This window comes from Taudactylus pleione, unplaced genomic scaffold, assembly GCF_031769625.1.
Source record: "Taudactylus pleione unplaced genomic scaffold, aTauple2 ptg000352l, whole genome shotgun sequence".
NCBI classification, from domain to species: domain Eukaryota; kingdom Metazoa; phylum Chordata; class Amphibia; order Anura; family Myobatrachidae; genus Taudactylus; species Taudactylus pleione.
The window spans coordinates 13,368,176-13,387,757 of record NW_028284753.1 but is presented as its reverse complement, the minus strand read 5'-3'; the positions used below and the strand labels follow the sequence as shown (position 1 = coordinate 13,387,757).

Below are 19,582 nucleotides of genomic sequence, written 5' to 3'. Positions count from 1 at the left end.
ACCTCCACGCCTCGTCCCAGTGATAGTGAGGAGAATTGAATGTGTTATGTATCTCAAACGTGGCTACCAGCTACGTTATCACAAATAAAACAAATTCTTGTTATTGTTGAAAGAGGGTAGTTGTTAAAAAAGCAAAACTAAGTTGATTCTGTTAAGTAAAGCAGGCCTAGACTAGTAAGGTACTTCAAATGAAGAAAATAATTGAATTTTATATTTTTCATTAATTTGAAAACTGGAGCCAATTCAGCTTTTGCAAAGATCTAATGCAAAAATAGGACCTGCGAGTACTCTCACACCGATCTTAAATCCATGGCAAGAAAAAATATATATTTTTTTGCTCTCCAGTGTAATTATTGGAAGTTTGCAAATATCACATTCTGTGAACCCCAAAATATCCAGGAAGTAAAGTGAAGTAACGATTGGTGTGAGTGGAAATCTGCAATAGACAAGGAGATGACATCACTCAATGACAACAATACATGGACAGTAGTTGAGAAACCAAGTCACTGCAAAATAGTCAAGAGCAAGTGGATTTTCTGCAAACAGATAAATGTAGATGGGACTATTGTCTATTACAAAGCTCGTCTTGTTGCCTACGGGGAAACTTACTCTCCTGTAGCAAGGTACAGTACACCAAGTTTGGTCATTGCTATATCTATCTTGAACAATATGCTGTTCTACCAATTAGACTTTGATTCTTAAATTGAGAATTAACAGAAGAGATATACATGGAACTTCCAGAGCATTACTGGGAAAATATGTACCAAGTGGGAGAAGTCAGTCTCTTAAAGAAAGCTTTGTGTGGTCTAAAACAGAGCAGTCATTGTTGGCACATCAAACTAGATTTTGTACTACAAGAAATGGACTTTGTGCATTAAAATACTTATTGCCTCTACCACAAACACATAGAAGAGAAACGTGTTGTAATTGTTGTTTGTGGATGATTTATTTCTATCAGGCCAAGAACAGCACATCACAGATATCAAGCAGCTGTTAGGATAAAAGTTCAAAATGAAGGATCTACTGTAGGTCCCACATGCTACTTGCTAGGTCTGAGACTAACACATGGAAAATACAGTATATATTCCCAACAGGGATCTAAGAGAAGAGTCTATGGGAGCAGCAAGAAAGAAAAAACCCTGTGTGGGGGCACAGACTTCAAAAAGTTATATAGACAAATGTACAGTATAGTAAATATAAAACTTAACTTTTATTAATTTCAAATATAAAATATAAGAAAAAGGGGGCCAGATAACTCTAGCCTATATAGTATATATCTCTTCGCTCAGAAAATATAGCCTAAATTGGCAAATACAAAGACAATTTGTGGAAAAATGCACAGTCATGTGGTTATTTGTCAACACTTGTTATAAATACTGATTGCCAAATATAAGGTCTGAGAATAACCTAAGATTTAGAAAAAGGAATCATATCCATTGATCAGCAAACCAACATTGAAAATATACTTGCAAAGTATGATATGTCAGATGCTAAACTAATAAGCACTCCTGGTGACAAAGACGTCAAACTAACTAAAGCAATGTCATCAATGAGCAAAGAGGAAACAGAGTGCATGCAATAGGTTCCTTATAAGAAGGCTAGATGGTATTTATTATATGCAAATGTTGGAACTTGCCCTGACATAATGCATTCAGTAATCAGAATAAGTCAATTTGCCATTAATCCTGGGAGACAGCACTGGAAAGCAATTAAGAGAATCTTAAGATATTTACAAGGCTCATCTTCCGTGGAGTTGGAATTTACCAAGTCTGGAAATTCTACACTGAAATCATTCTGTGATGCAGATTGGGGAACAGATGATGATGATCATCATTCTTATATGGGATATCTATTTTTTACTGGCATGCGCAGCAACAAGCTTGTCAAGTAGGAAACAATCCACTTGTAGTCCTTATTACTACGGAGTGAAAAATATATGACACTAATAGAACCGGCGAAGGAAGCATTACACCTTAAAGAGACTTTATGTGAATTAGGTACTGTGAAGGATGACACCATCAGCATGGAATGTGACAATAGAGGTGCAATTGATCTGTCCTATAGCACCAAGCACAATGAAATCAAACACCACTTTATTTGGAACGGTTGCTGTGGTCCATATAGCAAATGAGAAGCATCCTGCTGATATGCTTACAAAAGGGATTATGTCACAGTCACTGGTCTTCTTTCTAAAGAAATGTGGACTGAATATACTTTGAAATGTTGATATGTTATGGAAAGTTATATGTTTTTATAATATTTAGAGAACTTGCAGTGAGGAGCTTTGGTATAGGGAGTACTACCTCCATGATAACTATTACATGTTCTATCTGTCCTTTACCAAGATGACCACCGTTAGCTAGTTTCAGAATGCGCAGTGCCATCTTGGCACTGTATTTGAGCACCGCAGTACTACACAGGTTTGTAGTACTCAGCTCCATGTGGGACCCTGCAATATCCTGCAATACCCACCTACATGCATGACCGGATGGTCCATTTTATGCTCCGCTCTATCTCTGCTACTTGTCTGTGTAAATGTGAGTATGTGCATACAAATCCTTTTCTCTGCTATAAACCCAAGCTCCTGGTTATGTCTATCTGGCTGGTGTGTCTACAACAATACTTTCTGCTGTATCTACTATTTACTAACTGTGTATACCACAAATTAGGAAATCAGAGTAAAAATGGCTGGATACAAAGTAATTGTGTCTACCTGCGTGATTTATTTAACATGTGAGCTAATAGTGTGTGGGAACTAGAGTCAGGGAATTTAGGGATTGAGCCACAGAAGAGGTTTTTGTTGCAGATTAGTAGCTATGCCACAATCCTGGGGGGACAGCTGTACCAATTTCCAAATGCCTCTTGCTCCCTAGTCAGCAACTGGATATAAACACTCAACAGAGATGAGACAAGCAAAGTGTCCAGTAATATTAGTGGTTTTGTTGGGTAATAATCACACTGTACCTGATTCAGAGTTCAACTCAATTTCGTCTACATACAAATCTCACAATTTTTTCCAAACTGCTCATGGGTTGGAGTCTGCATACGCAACTTAGAGCAATTATGGGCGATTCAGAGTCATACGGATCTCGGTCGTATCTCCAATTGTCAGGGCTGGATTATAGGCAGAGCGACAGGGGAGGTCGTCAGGGGGCCCCCACACATAGGGGGCCCCCACTCCCTGTCCCCTGTCACTACTACTAAGACTGATGGAGTACAGCATTTAGCTGTCTCCACTGTGGTCCTCCTCGGCCGTCACCATAGTTTCTGTGGCGACTGCAGCCGCGCAGCACTCGCTGAGCACTTGGGCTCAGAGTGCAGCACTGCTCCGGCCGGTGGACAGGATGTGCAGTGGGGCTATATGGCAATGCAGGCGTGACATCATAGGTCACGCTGCGCTGCCCCACGCCAGCCCACCCCCTCAACGGCCGTGTCTGAAGCCCACGGAGGTGAATAGAAAACAGGAGCTGCAGCTGCTGCCTCGGGACACTGCTGCTGTGAGATTGCCTTGGCCTGGAGTCAATGAATGTTTTTTTTTCTTTGCGTGTGGTGCTGCTGGTGGGCTGGTTGTGGGGTTGGGGGGGCTCACTATTAAATTAAATATATATATATATATATATTATACACACACTGGGCCTGATTCAGACCCACTATATGCTCGCAAGCGGGTCGATTGTTAGGCAGTGCGCACGTGTGAGCCCCGGAGCAAGTTCAAAAATCACTCGCTCCGGTGCTCGCATCCAAAAGGGGCGGCTGCCGATGTTGATCGACAGCTCGATCCATTTGGAAGGTGGGGCGGGAGGGTGGCTGGGCAAATGGAGGCGTTCCTGCAGGAAGGCCTGCCATTTGCGGGCGGCCCTACTGACATCACTCGTGATGTCAGTAGGTGGACTTCCTGCTCTATTAGAGCAGGAAGTGGACTGGGGCTTGCGGCAACGAGACCCTACCCCAAGGGTCTCGTCGCAAGCCCGATGGTCGTGATGGTCTTGACCATCGCGACCATCACCTGGCCACTTGCAATACACCCACAAAAACAAAAAAACGCCCTGATTCAGAGCGTCCGGCTCTGAATCAGGCCCACTGTGTGTATATATATATATATATATATTATAGGTGAGCTGATTCGGTTCTACTCGGTTCCGTTAGTTTTTTTTAACCAAATCTTATTGGCTATCCAAAACTCGTGACAGCGGTTAGCCAATAAGATTCAGTTTAAAAAAACTAACGGAACCGAGTAGAACCGAATCCGCTCACCCCTAATATATATATATGTATGTATATATATATATCTGTGTGTGTATGTATGCATATATTTATTATTTATTTATTTATTAACAAATTCTTATATAGTGCAGCAAATTCCGTTGCGCTTTACAATTTGAATCAACATTAACATTTTACTGGGTTGTAAAAGACATACATACATAAACTACATACATAAAGGTAAGAGGGCCCTGCTCGCAAGCTTACAATCTATAGGGATATAATATATATAATACATATATATTATACTTGGATCACTGATAGGGGCCCCCAAAAGTTTGTTGCCCAGAGGCCCCCACAGACCTTAATCTGGCTCTGACAATTGTGGCTTAGTGGGTGTAGCTCGGTTGCAATGCGTTATTCACACATAGGATAAGTGTGCTGTTGGCATGTACAGTAGATGGAAGGAGTATAAATAGATATTTGTCTGATCTCATGCACCAAGGATAGGGCTGGGGCAAATGTGTGCTGCTAATGATGATAGCAACTGTCAGCAGATGGATGGTGGTGCACTTGTATAGATGCTACTGGTTTTGAATACAGGCATAAATTTGCGTTTATTTCCATACACTGAAAATAGTCACTATTGCTGACTGTTCTTATTCTACTATATTTTATGTAACAATGCAATTTTAAAAAGTGCAGTGAATCTGCAGTATGTAATAAGGTGAAGTGCATTTTTTACCTTCACCCCAAAAGCCAGTTTACCTGGAATCTGTCATCCTCTCTTATTCTAACTTACATAATAAACTGAATAAACAGTTCCAGGGGTAATGAAAGGGGTTGGGTTGAGGGCATATTGCACAGGCTTCTCTTGGTGACCCAGCAGAGACATAACTAGACATTTTGGTGCCCTGTGGAAGAAAGATCATTGGCACCCTCCCATCATTCTTCAAAGAGCATGGTCTTGCGGCACTCCCCTGTAATGCATACCAAACAAGAAACCAGACATTACCCCAGAAAACCTCATCTGCCAATATTATTCACATTGAAACACCAACATTTGTCCCTTTGACCATTATGACTGTATCCCCAGAACCCTCATATCTGCATCCCCAGCAAGTACACCTTCATGTATGCATCCGCAGCACCCACACCTCCATGTCTGCATCCCCAGCAACTACACCTCCATGTCTGTATCCCCAGCACCTACACCTCCATGCCTGCATCCACAGCACCCACACCTCCATGTCTGTATCCCCAGCAACTACACCTCCATGTCTGCATCCCCAGCAACTACACCTCCATGTCTGCATCCCCAGCACCCACACCTCCATGTCTGCATCCCCAGCACACACACCTCCATGTCTGCATCCCCAGCACCCACACCTCCATGTCTGTATCCCCAGCACCTACACCTCCATGTCTGCATCCCCAGCACCTACACCTCCATGTCTGTATCCCCAGCACCTACACCTCCATGTCTGCATCCCCAGCAACTACACCTCCATGTATGCATCCCCAGCACCCACACCTCCATGTCTGCATCCACAGCAACTACACCTCCATGTCTGCATCCCCAGCACCCACACCTCCATGTCTGCATCCACAGCAACTAAACCTCCATGTCTGCATCCCCAGGACACACACCTCCATGTCTGCATCCCCAGCACTCACACCTCCACGTCTGCATCCTCAGCACCCACACCTCCATGTCTGTATCCCCAGCAACTACACCTCCATGTCTGCATCCCCAGCAACTACACCTCCATGTCTGCATCCCCAGCACCCACACCTCCATGTCTGCATCCCCAGCACACACACCTCCATGTCTGCATCCCCAGCACCCACACCTCCATGTCTGTATCCCCAGCACCTACACCTCCATGTCTGCATCCCCAGCACCTACACCTCCATGTCTGCATCCCCAGCACACACACCTCCATGTCTGCATCCCCAGCACCCACACCTCCATGTCTGCATCCCCAGCACCCACACCTCCATGTATGCATCCCCAGCCACCACACCTCCATGCATGCATCCCCAGCACCCACACCGCCATGTATGCATCCCCAGCACCCACACCTCCATGTCTGCATCCCCAGCACACACACCTCCATGTATGCATCCCCAGCACCCACACCTCCATGTCTGTATCCCCAGCACTTACACCTCCATGTCTGCATCCCCAGCACCCACACCTCCATGTATGCATCCCCAGCACCCACACCTCCATGTCTGCATCCACAGCAACTACACCTCCATGTCTGCATCCCCAGCACCCACACCTCCATGTCTGCATCCACAGCAACTAAACCTCCATGTCTGCATCCCCAGCACACACACCTCCATGTCTGCATCCCCAGCACTCACACCTCCACGTCTGCATCCTCAGCACCCACACCTCCATGTCTGCATCCCCAGCACTCACACCTCCATGTCTGCATCCCCAGCACCCACACCTCCATGTATGCATCCCCAGCACCCACACCTCCATGTCTGCATCCACAGCAACTACACCTCCATGTCTGCATCCCCAGCACCCACACCTCCATGTCTGCATCCCCAGCACCCACACCTCCATGTCTGCATCCCCAGCACTCACACCTCCACGTCTGCATCCCCAGCACCCACACCTCCAATGTATGCATCCCCAGCACCCACACCGCCATATATGCATCCCCAGCACCCACACCTCCATGTATGCATCCCCAGCACCCACACCGCCATGTATGCATCCCCAGCACCCACACCTCCATGTCTGCATCCACAGCAACTACACCTCCATGTCTGCATCCCCAGCACCCACACCTCCATGTCTGCATCCACAGCAACTACACCACCATGTCTGCATCCCCAGCACCCACACCTCCATGTATGCATCCCCAGCACACACACCTCCATGTCTGCATCCCCAGCACCCACACCTCCATGTCTGCATCCACAGCAACTACACCACCATGTATGCATCCCCAGCACCCACACCTCCATGTCTGCATCCCCAGCACTCACACCTCCACGTCTGCATCCTCAGCACCCACACCTCCATGTATGCATCCCCAGCACCCACACCGCCATGTCTGCATCCTCAGCACCCACACCTCCATGTATGCATCCCCAGCACCCACACCGCCATGTATGCATCCTTAGCACCCACACCGCCATGTATGCATCCCCAGCACCCACACCCTCATGTCTGCATCCCCAGCAACTACACCTCCATGTCTGCATCCCCAGCACCCACACCTCCATGTATGCATCCCCAGGCACCACACTGCCATGTCTGCATCCCCAGCACCCACACCTCCATGTATGCATCCCCAGCACCCACACCTCCATGTATGCATCCCCAGCAACTACACCTCCATGTCTGCATCCCCAGCACCCACACCTCCATGTCTGCATCCGGGGCAAGCCACCAGCCCATGTCCTTATATGCATTAAAATAAATGACTATCTTCCACAATACAAATTTTTTTCCCAAACTTGTTATATTTAATGACTAACACTCATAAATAAATAGCACTGTACCCTCCTCAGTTAAGAGGCCTCCTCTCTCTCTTCGCTTTGCACTTGCTATCTTCCCATCCAGCATTACAGATGGCAGCAGATCCTGTGCGCTTGTGTGAGCTAGGCAGCAGTGGCCAGCATCCTAAGAAAGCTCAGGCTACATTATGAGAATGGCACTGAATCATGCAGGTCCGGCCCAGGGGGCATAATCCCAGCTTACCCCAGGCAAGCTGCCACAAGGCACAGGGAGGCAGGGGGCAGCACAGACTTCACGGAGAGGAGAATGGAGCAGGAGGCAGTATGGAGAAGAGGAGGCAGTGTGCGGAGAGATACCATGACTTCTCTCCCCACACACAGTGCAGGAGCCAGGACAAGCGGAGCTCTGGAGTGTGAGAAGGGGCCGCCTCGGCGCACCACTGCATAACATAAATTGCAGCAGGGCTCCCGGCAAATACAGGTGGTGGTGGTGGCCAGTTCCGCCCACGGCATTCAGCACTCTGTCCAACAGCGCCGGCCGCACCACCCTTGTTATAGCCCTGTGAACCAGTAGTGGAGATAATTGCAGGGTGAATGTGGTCCCATTCACAGCAACATCAGAACCAGACTAGGGGGTAAATTCACTAAGATTCGAGTTTTGTCAAGATTGCAATCTCGCCTGTTTTTAGGCATGTTTTCCATCTCGCAAATTTACTGAAGGAAAACTCGTGCTGGTTTTTGTATTGAGTTTGATTCTGTTTTCTCGCCCGAGATTTAAATCTCGCCTTACCTCGCTTTCCGCAAACATCGGTACTTTTTAACATGTCAGAAATACTTTCCGCAAATTTACCAAAAAATGAGTTTGTAAACTCGCCCGTGAAATTGATTATCTCACGCGAGATTTCCCGATTCCAACAGACGTGCCTGTGAGCTGCGGGTTCTTGCGAGACCACTGTAAATTTAGGGGAAAATGTCAACTTTACGCAAAACTCGCACCTGTTTTTTTCAATTTTGCATGTGTTTGTACTCCCAGTAATGAGGACACTCCCAGGCAGACTATAAAAAGAGCCAGTTTTTTGGTTAGTGTTGTAGTGAGTGATTATGGTGTTTTTTATGAATGCTGGTGTGTCGGGTATGTGGCTGGGATACCAGAGGCTCTACCACCAGGCTGGTGGGGATTTGGAGCTTGAAACCGAGCAGGCTGAAGAGGTTGTGCAGGTACAACGGTGGCTGCGCAGGCAGTGTTTTTTTAGGGGGCGTTTGAACCTGAACGCATTGGCCGATGCCGAGGTCATACAGATGTTCAGGCTCAATAGAGCCAACTTATTCCATCTGTATGATCTTGTCAAACTGTACCTAGACTCTGAGACAGGTCGCTCATGTGCTGTCTCAGGACTGCACAAAGTTTTGAGTGTGTTGCACTTTTTGGCTACAGGAAACTTCCAGTCTGTCACTGGTAGGGTCATTGGAATTTCCCAGGCCACATTTTCAAGGTATTTAACCCAGGTCATGGCCTCATTTCAGCCTCTGCTCCAAGCCTCAATCTGCTTCCCTAACCAAGAGTCACACTGGCATGCAGTCAAGGTAGCTTTTTATGGCATTGCAGGCATGCCAAATGTCCTTGGCGCAATAGACTGCACACACATTGAGCTGAGACCACCTCGGGCTAGGGCCCATGTGTTTTTGAATAGGCACCATGCCCATTCGACCAACGTGCAGGTGGTTTGTGATGCAAAACTCAAAATTATGAGTGTTGTAGTCGGCTACCCTGGCTCATGTCATGATTCCTTTGTCCTCAGTCAGTCATCCCTCCATGACAAATTTGAGGCTGGTCAAATGCCGGAAGGATGGCTGCTGGGTAAGTATTTTATTTTTTGTTTTTGTCTAAGTTACCTAGAAATACACACATTGTTCTAAATCTAATTTCTCTCTTCTGACCAATAGGTGACTCTGGCTATGGGTGTTTTTCTTGGTTAATGGCTCCACTGTCGCTACCAAATTCGCCAGATGAGCATAAGTATAATGATGCACATAAGTCCACCAGATGTGTGATAGAACATACATTTGGCCTGTTAAAGTCTAGATTCCGTTGTCTAGATAAATCTGGTGGAATTTTATTGTATGCGCCCAATAAAGTGTCAGATATTGTGCTCTGCTGCTGTCTTTTGCATAATATGTGTTTGCCGCAGCCTTTAACCGCTGATTATGTGGAGGACATCCAGCAGGCTGGCTTTTTGGACACATCAGGTGACAGTGTGAGCACAGAAAATGGAAGACAGGTGAGGCAGAATCTGATTGAGGAGCATTTTACTGGTAAGTATCATTCCTCACCTGGTTTATTAAATGTCTCCTATGTTTTAGGGTTACAAATTGTGTTTTTTCTCTTTTTAAAGCGCTTTTTTGCTGTCCAAGTTTTTGTCCCTTTTTCTAATACCTAATTTTTACATTTTTATGTATTTAATTCGGATTTTGCATATTTGGTCAATATGTTTTATCCATAGAGTTTTATGCTAGCTGGTTTTTAAGGTATGTTTCTAACCTGCTGTTTTGGTCCCATGAATTTGTTGTGTCTGTGTGTTACTCCCACATAATTGAGCCATCATTGCTGCTTTTACTGTTATTTGTTATTCAGTTTTGTTGCTCAACCATTGATGGAATCTGTACCTTTCTCATCTTTAACCAAAGCTTAATACATATTCACCACGTCATTACACCCATTTTGTGATATCTAAGAAAAAAAAAGTCTGGACTTTGGCATTCCAAAAATAGTTTTTATTTTGGAGTTTTATTCTAATTTCCGGTTGTCAAAAGCAACCAACATAACCTATATGTTTATTTGAAATGTTTCATTTCATACAAAACAATTGGCTTGTATTTTGGTACAAAAATATTACACAACATCTTTGTTAAATAAACAAACACATATTTGCAACAAAAATGGGTGAATAAGTGTATTAAAATACACTTGAAACACACACAACACCCAAAACAGGACCATCCCCTTTTGATGTTTGGAGGTAGCTTAACATCTCCAAATTTTAAGCAAGAATAAAAAAAAACAAATCTTTACAATTGTATGTAAGCATAAAATTTAAATTGTTTATTAACAATATTTTTTACATCTGTGTTTTGGTCTAGAAATCAGTTAGAGTGACCCCTGCCACCTTGACTTGGTTTGCTGCCACCTCTGGTTCGCAGTGTGCATCTAGGTGGTGTGTAAATTGGTGTTGGTGCCAGTGAAGTGCTGCTCGAGGTCAGGCTTGGTGTTGTTTCAGGTAAGCGACCTAACATTTGTGTGCCTAAATTTTGCAAAAAGCACCAAACTCACAAAAGGCAGTGGTTTGGTTTGCAATGATGGTATTGCAATTAGTAGTTTGCCTAGTAGAAAACTCAGATTGTTGTACCTGTGCTCCCTCAAATCTCACAACGCTCTGTCTTATTTGTTCTAAAGAGTTGGCCATTCGTGTAAGCTCCACCCTCTGAGCCATATGGATTTTGATATGCCTATGACCAATTTTGTTTATGGTCTGATTTTGTGAAATGTGTTGTCGCAATAAGTCAATTTGTTGTTGTTGACAAACATACATTTGTTGCCAGTATGTGGTTTCTGGCTGTGGTGGTGGAGGTTGAGATGCTGGTTGAGCTTGTGGTGACCCCAAAAAATTGAGGGAGTGGAGGGACTAAAATTTGATGCTGGCATCATTGGTGTTGGAGGTATGATGTTTAATGTAATTGTGTTTTCAGGGTCAGAAAGTCCATCTTCAGTCGATAAGGTGTAAGTTCACCTTCACATTTCTACTATTTTACCCACAAGAATACCGTTTTAGTAGGTATTGTCCTACAAACCTAAATAATGATCCACATTATCTTGGTTTACACACATTAAAATGACAAATTAAGGAGAATGTTGGGTTTCATTACAAACCAAATTAATGTTTTGGTAAATAACACCAAACTAGGGGGTAAAATTACTAAAGTGAGAGTTTTTATTATTGAGTTTTAAAAGTGAGGTTGCCCATAGCAAACAATCAGATTCTCTATAACAATTAACTTGCACCTTCAAGAAGATAATAGCAAAAATCTGAATGGTTGCTATGGGCAACATCACTTATAAAACTCACTTCAAAAAACTCTCATTGTAGTAAATTTGCCCCTAGCATGGGCAAAAAATTAGAACACAAAATAACAACAGGTGCAACATGACATACACAATGCCACAAAACCTCAAAAAGATGATGTAGGTTACACAACATACAAAGCAAAATTATGTAAAAAAGAAGGCTACAAAATATAGGTGTATATAAAGAAAGGTTACAAAATCACCTTTTTTTGTTTGGACTAAAGTCAGCAATTAAGGTTCGGACATTTTACAAATGCATAAAGTATGTTTGTAGCATACATGTGGATGGCTCATAAAACAAACCAACGCATATCCAAATTTACATAAAAATACCGACAAAGACAATATATTATATGAACAGGGTAACTTTAAGTAAAAAAACAAAGTTATCCTCTTTAAAATGCAAAATCACAGGAATGATCTAACATTTCAGTACCTAACTAAGTTGAGAAACCAACACAATACTACAAATGAAAGGCACAACAAACCTCGCCAGTGTGTTTCCATGGGCCGAATTCAAAGTACAACACTAAAATCCTTAAAACTGTTTTTTTTTTTTTCAAACATCCAAACAAAAAAACAAGAAAACACCCCCAAAAAATTAGACCTTAAGCTAACAATGTCAACCTTGAAAAAGTTTGAGTCAAAAAATTATATCACGACTAATAAAAATTATGCATATCTTTATCCAAAACAGATCCACAACAACTCACCATCCAGAAGAGGTGAAGAGGGGCCACCAGAAAACATGGCAACTTCATCACATATTGGAGTTGTTGATTGGTGCTGCAAAAACTGGGGGGTCAGTCGCCTCTTTTTGGGGGGCAGATTTGATGATCCTACAGAACAACATTAACATCGTCATGGTCTCATTTACAGTACTGTGGGTCTACACACAACTCCAGCTCCACAACTCACCAGCCTCCTTGGCCTCTTCATGCTGTTATGTTATTTGGAGGTTCTGGTCTTGTTGCTTCTGCTGTTGCTGGGGTGTTTGCTGCTCCCTTTGGGGGAGTGTTTTTTTACTCTTTTTCTTGGCTATTTGTTTTAAACAAAAATAAAAACAAAAAAGACAAAAATGCATGACATTTGTATGTGCTAACAAGGTACCATACAACAAAAATTAGTGCTGCCACATTAATGACAAAGGGCCTTAACGAAATTAAACAAGTTGCATTATGTGTGTTGCAGGGGTATTTCCTTTACATTTGTTTAAATTAATTGTACTTTGGACCATTTATTACATAAAATAATTATGTTGTTAACTCAATTATCTAAATAAACATGTGTGTTTGACTTATTTAGTGCTTGGTTTTTTAAAGCGTGTTCCAAGAACAAATCCTGGAGGAAATGACAAACATGTTTGAGCCAGCCAACTGCAAAATACACTGCAAGCTGGGTGAAAACAACGAACACAATGCATGTGATTGTAGGGTCCAAATACTTTCTGCAATAATGGTTGCTGTTGGTTACCACACTCAAATTAGTAAATTCTTTGTAAACAAACTTTAACAGAAAAAACAATGACACTGGACCATTAAGTGAAAACAAAAACTTTTTACATGTTGAAATTAACAAATTAAAAAAAACTACTCACAGGTCTGCTTCGCGGCATCGGTGTCACGGACATATGTTTTACGGACAACCTCAGGAGGGGTGATCTGCTTGACAGGTTCCTCATAATCTAAATAAATTGCATGATACGGGGATCCTCCGCCAGTACCACTGGCATACCTCAGCTCATCCACCATTTTGGCCTTAACATTGCGCTTTATATCAGAATAACGCTTTTTGCAGTGGTTGGCATCACGTTTAGTGGGCTCCACTGCATTGACAGCATTCACCACTCCGGCCCAAATACCAGCTTTATGGCGTGCAGATGTGCGGACTGCCAGTCTACCATACAGCAAGTGCTGGTGCTTAAGAAGCTCAGTGACAAGTGCCATATTCTGATCAAATGTACATTTGATATTCCTGCCTGATTTTGTCTTTCCCCTGCGCCGTGCCTCAACCTCACTCTCCTCACTGGAATAAACATCAGGCTGGGCAGATGACACCTCAAGAACCACCACTACCTCTATATCACACACACACACATACACACACACACACAGAGATGACCACTGACAGGACGAACATAAAATGACAATAGACAAAAATATAGACACTTACAAAAAAATTAACTAGACTACAAACAGACACAAAACAAATTTCACTCACCAATCAACAATCGAAATTACTAACAATATACCACCAACTCCTCACTGTCCCTCTCTTCTCTAACTCCTGCCACAAACTCACAAGGTCCGGACGTCACAGGGTGTATTTATATTCTGTCTGAACATTCCAAAGCATGTGACCACTTCCACCAATCAAAACTAATATGAAAGGCGGTTTTAAAAGGTATCTGGTGTTCTCGGGCGAGTAATTACACTTAATTAGAAGCAACTGACCGAAAGCAGAAAAAAAATCTGCCAAAAACACATTTCAAACATAAGAGATATATAAAGCAAACCCGAGAAATCTCGATTTGCTTCACCATCGGAAAACTGACTTTCACCTAAACTCGCTTCTTAGTAAATTTGCAGAACCAAAAAAGAAAAACCAGCCCGAGTTTCGGCGATGCAAATCGAGATTTAAAAACAAAAAACTTGACCAAACTCGATTCTTAACAAACTTACCCCTAGGTGTCTATCTACACAATTCAGCTTTCTGACTACACTGTTAATTGTGTAGTATGTCTTCTAGCCATTGATCCAATGCACAAGCAACAGGCATCACAGTGAGTAGAATCCTCCTTTCGCAGACAGGCTTAAACCATACACTTCAGGGTTCCTCAAAGTGAGTTGAGGATTGGGGGTGGCTCAAGGGCATCTCCCCTTCCTGGTGTGATAACCATCTGAAGTCACCCACCATGGGAATGTGAGAGGTGTTTAAAAAGTTACAGATACAGGACAGAGAGGGTCTTTATCTCCTGGAAGTTGCTGGTGCAAGGTTATGACTTCAGTTGAACTAGTCAGCGGGTGGCAAAGGTTCAGCCACAAGTGGTTTGTGAAGTCTTTTTGGACTTTGCTACTGTATATAGCCACAAGTGGGAAGACATTGAGCTCAGGGCCTGATTCAGACTTGGTCGCAAAACTGCGTTCGCATGCAGCTGTCGGCAGTCAAAGTATGCAAATCCCGCGATCGCTAGCAAGACATTAGCATGCCCACTATGATTTGCCGTGCAATCGTGGTATGAAATTAGATGGCCACCAGCCTGACACAAGACGCCCACTTTCCCTTAGTAACAGACATCATCTCCAGGAAGTGTATTAAACAATCAGTAACATCGGCTGACATCGGACCCATATGCACCACTTGTGCTTGACCATACTCAACCGCAAGCACTGCGAGTGCTGCTGTGTTTAATTCAGCCATGTGACGTGTATGCTGATGATGTGTCTTAATTATGCACGCCCCTGAAATGGTGTTCCAATGCACAGACACACCTGCGTTCGCACCACCACACCCCCGTTACCACAAACGGCACGTCCTGTTACTCATGCCTGCGGAGAATCTGTGTACTGGCTGCAAATGCTTCTCATTCGCAGAGACTGGTTCGCGCACATGCACTGCGTCTTGTACGCATGCGCAAATTGCAATCATCGGCCGGCTGCGTTCGAACGCAGCCTTGCGACCTGGTCTGAATCAGGCCCTCAGTCCCTACCATGTGGGTAAAGGAGTGAAGAGAATCAAAGAAAATGAACAAAGACTGCTTGAGGTATAGTAGTTTGTATGTGGTGTGTGGTAAACCCCCTGAGTGTGCCCAGCCTTGAGGATCCCAACAACCCTGCCACAGTACTAAAAGAGCTTGTGATGGTTCTTGGACTGCCTGATACAGTAACAGAAATAACCTGTGCCATACAGTATGCACCGGAGTCTCTGCTTATTTTCCACTCTCCAGCTGTCCAGGAGACTGCAGCACCATATGGGGCCTCACCTGGTGTATAGAGACATTTCAAATATATATATTTATTTATTATAACTTAATATTACATACGTTTAATACACATGTAAATTTATTATACAAATATGATTCCATTCCATATAAAATACACACATTTAATATTCCCATTCTTACCCTACTTCTTCCCCTCATTAATTTTATCTTCCATTCTTTCATATTCATATTTTCTATAATTTACATCAAATTTATATCTCTTCCTAACATCTTCTAACTTTCCAATCTGCAATATGCATACCAGTATGTAGATTCAAAAATCTCAATAATTTTCCTCAGTTGCCAATTATAACGTGCTTATATAAGGTTCCCATTTCTCATAGAACCTTTCTTCCCCTAATTCTGGATCCATTACCATTATCTGTCTTTTTAAATATAACATTTGTACAAGTGCAGATGTCACATGTTCTATCATTGGAGGCTTCCTCTCAATCCACTTTGATGATATCACTTTATTGCCAATCACAATGACTGTCAATATTGGTTCAAAATGTTTATTCCCTAATTGTAGTTGCCATTATGTGAAATTTGCAAACAATAGCGCTACAGGGTCCAAGTTCAAACTCAGCTTAAAAATTGTATTCACAAATCCCATTAATTTATTCCAAAACTGTTGAATTTTAGGGCAATACCAAAAATGATGGATAAATATTGCATTTTGTGCTCGACATTTAGGTTTTATCCCTTTATCTTCTATTATCATATGCTTACGCTGCCCCTGTGCTATATACTGTATGCTCTATGTATTGTCCGAATATGGATCTCTTGTAGTTAAGCGTAAAAAAGATTCTATTGAAAGTATACTCAACACTGGATCAAATTCTTTCATTATATCTCTTATATTTACCATTGATTGGATATAACATCGTACTTATAAGTACATATAAGTATATTGTAAGTATAAAATAGCTTATTCTCTATTCCTTTTTTATTCACTAACTCTTGGAATTACATTTCCTGCCTGGGGCAAAAACATCCCTGATTTTACTAATTCCCTTAGTTCTCCGTTTCTCAAACATGAAATTTTCGGTTATTAATTTTAATATATTGTGCCTCCACCCAAGCTTAATGCAATAGCAATATGATTAATAGGCTAGCTTGGGAAAGCCTATAGATTTATATGTATAAGAATGTATTAACTATGATAATAGTATTGGTGTCACTTTCATATATTAAACTGCATCACATATAAGGTATTCTCTAACAATATATTTCTACTTTCACCTTAGGTCCAGAATGAATGGGATAACGGATACTTTGCAGGTAAGTAATGTTTTTACACAATTTAACTTTCTCATATACTTTATGAATATGGAATACATGTAACTTTACAAGGTATATTATATTTTACAATATCAGTGTTTACCATCTGAATTATTACACTATGTACTTATCTAGTAATATAAATAATATGTCCTTTTAACATTTACTCTCCTGAGTAGATAACACAGTAGCACATATTACAAATAACAATATGAGTGTAATATCCAAACCCTCTCTTCGTTTCCTACGACACATCGATGCTGAAGTAGATGGTTTAGTCGATAAATTACCCTCCATGTGCATTAGATCCTTAGTTTCTTTAACAATCCTGAGTATATAATAATGGAGTCCTGGAACACAGGGATTTTTAGAAACTTTCCTCCTCTCTCGATAAATTAGTTTCTTCAGGTGAGGTCTCTTACTACAGCCACTTGCAGATACCTTTCCACAGAGGAGTAGCGTGTAGCCAGGATGCCCGGAGCACATGCGTGCTATGGCGCCCCCCTCCCTCAAGTGTTCCAGAGAGGAGGCGGGTCCATATGGGATTAATGTAAAGTAAAAATAAAGATTAGGGGCATCCCCCTGTAGTGGTGCCCCTATGCAGTGCCCCCTGTGCCCCAAGAGAGGACCCCCTTATGCAGGCCTCCAGTAGTGCCACCAGTAGTGATCCCCCCTATGCAGTGCCCCTTATGCAGTGCCCCCAGTAGTGGTCTCCCCTGTGCAGTACCCCCAGTAGTGGTACCCCCTATGCAGTGCCCCTTATATAGTGCCCCCAGTAGCAGTCCCCCCCTTGCAGTGCCCCCATTAGTGGTAACCCTTCCGGAGTGCCCATTAAATAGTGGCCCCAGTTGTAGTCCCCCCTATGCAGTACCCCCAGTATTTCCCTTTATATAGAGCCCCCAGTATTGGTCCCCCGATGCAGTGCCCCCAGTGGTAGTCCCCTCCTCCCTATGCAGTGCCCCTAGTAGTAGTCCCCTCCCCTTGTAGTGCCACTAGTAGTAGTCCCCTCCCCTTGTAGTGCCCCTAGTAGTAGTCCCCTCCCCTTGTAGTGCCCCTAGTAGTAGCCCCCCTTGTATTGCCCCAGTAGTAGTCCCCCCTTATAGTGCCCCTAGTAGTAGTCCCCCCTTGTAGTGCCCCCAGTAGTATTCCCCCCCTTGTAGTGCCCCCAGTAGTAGTCATCCACCTTGTAGGGCCCCCAGTAGTGGTCACCCCCTTGTAGTGCCACCAGTAGTCACACGTAATAATAATAATAATAAAAAACCACTTACCTCTTACCCCGCTCCCTCCACCGCCATTCGCTGCTCTGTCCGTCCTCCCGGGCCGGCCTGCTCTGCATTATGGGAGAGACGTCATGATGTCATGACGTCTCTCCCATTACCCACTGCAGGAGCCAGAAGATGGAGCGGCTCCTGCAGTGGGTGCAGCAGCAGTCAATGAGAGTCTGACAGACACTCATTGGCTGCTAATTAAAACAAACACAGCTGCCGGCGGCTGTGTGTTTGTCAGTCACTGTGTAATGCTGACCGAACTCCGTCTGGTCAGCGCTACACGCGCGGTGCAGCTGTGTCACAGAGACACAGACTGCCCACGGCCCGCATGCGGCAGCTGTGGCCCGGGGGCCACCGGGTACACAGCGGGCGGCATCTCCGGACACCTTCGGTGCCTGGAGCTTGCGCTCCACTGGAACCGCCCTCCCTACACCCCTGCCTTTCCAATAAATATATAAACATATACATATGCACTAATAGGCTGAAGTACTCTGCTCTCCTGTATTTATGTTTCCACAGGCTAGGTAGGTATCTTAGTAAATATTATATGCTAGTGTCTAGTATGCCTGGGTAACTGAAATTATCCCTGTACTGATAGAGCAGTAGTGATGCGGTGAAGGGGTAATTTGCTTAACACTGCTCACAAGGGGTAACAGCGCTGCTGCTGTTACCCGATGGCTGGACTCGGTGGTATCAAATTAGCCACACCCCTCATCCAGTAGCGATATTTGTCTAAAGCAACGAGTGGCTCTCCTTTCCCCGGCAATACAGTGCCCCAGAGGTTTATTATAAGCAGGCTCCTCCTTGGCACCCTAGTATAGACACCACTAGTGGGAACCAATTTTTCTAATTCACCGGCACCTCCCGATCAGCATTGCCTAAATGCTGATGGAGCACCCTGGCACTGCTACAAACCCCTTGCTGGCCTCACGCTGCCTGGCTCCCTGATGCCGCTGATTACATCTCTATCTAAGCAACGCCGGCAAGCCAGCTTGGTGTGCTCTGAATGGGGGAACCGCTCACTGGCTGCACAACTAACAACCCTGGCTTATATATCCCTTGATTGCTGCATGCCTCCCTCCTACAGTTTAACCCCTACATTACCCTGCATGCTCCAGCCCCCCTGCATTAACATCTGCCCAGCCATTACAATACCTCATTTCAATTACATGCATAGTACTGTAGTTACCTACAATAACAATTCCTATATTAGCACATTTTTTTTAAACACATACTGTG

The 19,582-nt window shown here is 43.7% G+C and overlaps 1 protein-coding gene across 6 annotated transcripts in view; it reads left to right on the top strand.

Moving 5' to 3' along the window:
* The window catches only part of LOC148508670 (zinc finger MYM-type protein 1-like), an 85,802-nt gene that overhangs the window by 31,547 nt on the left and 34,673 nt on the right, over positions 1-19,582 (top strand). For all 6 annotated transcript variants that reach the window (XR_015869571.1, XR_015869569.1, XR_015869570.1 and 3 more), the window contains exon 2: positions 17,042-17,075. The gene's annotated coding sequence lies outside the window, so the exon portion shown is untranslated. The remainder of the gene's footprint in view (positions 1-17,041; positions 17,076-19,582) is intronic.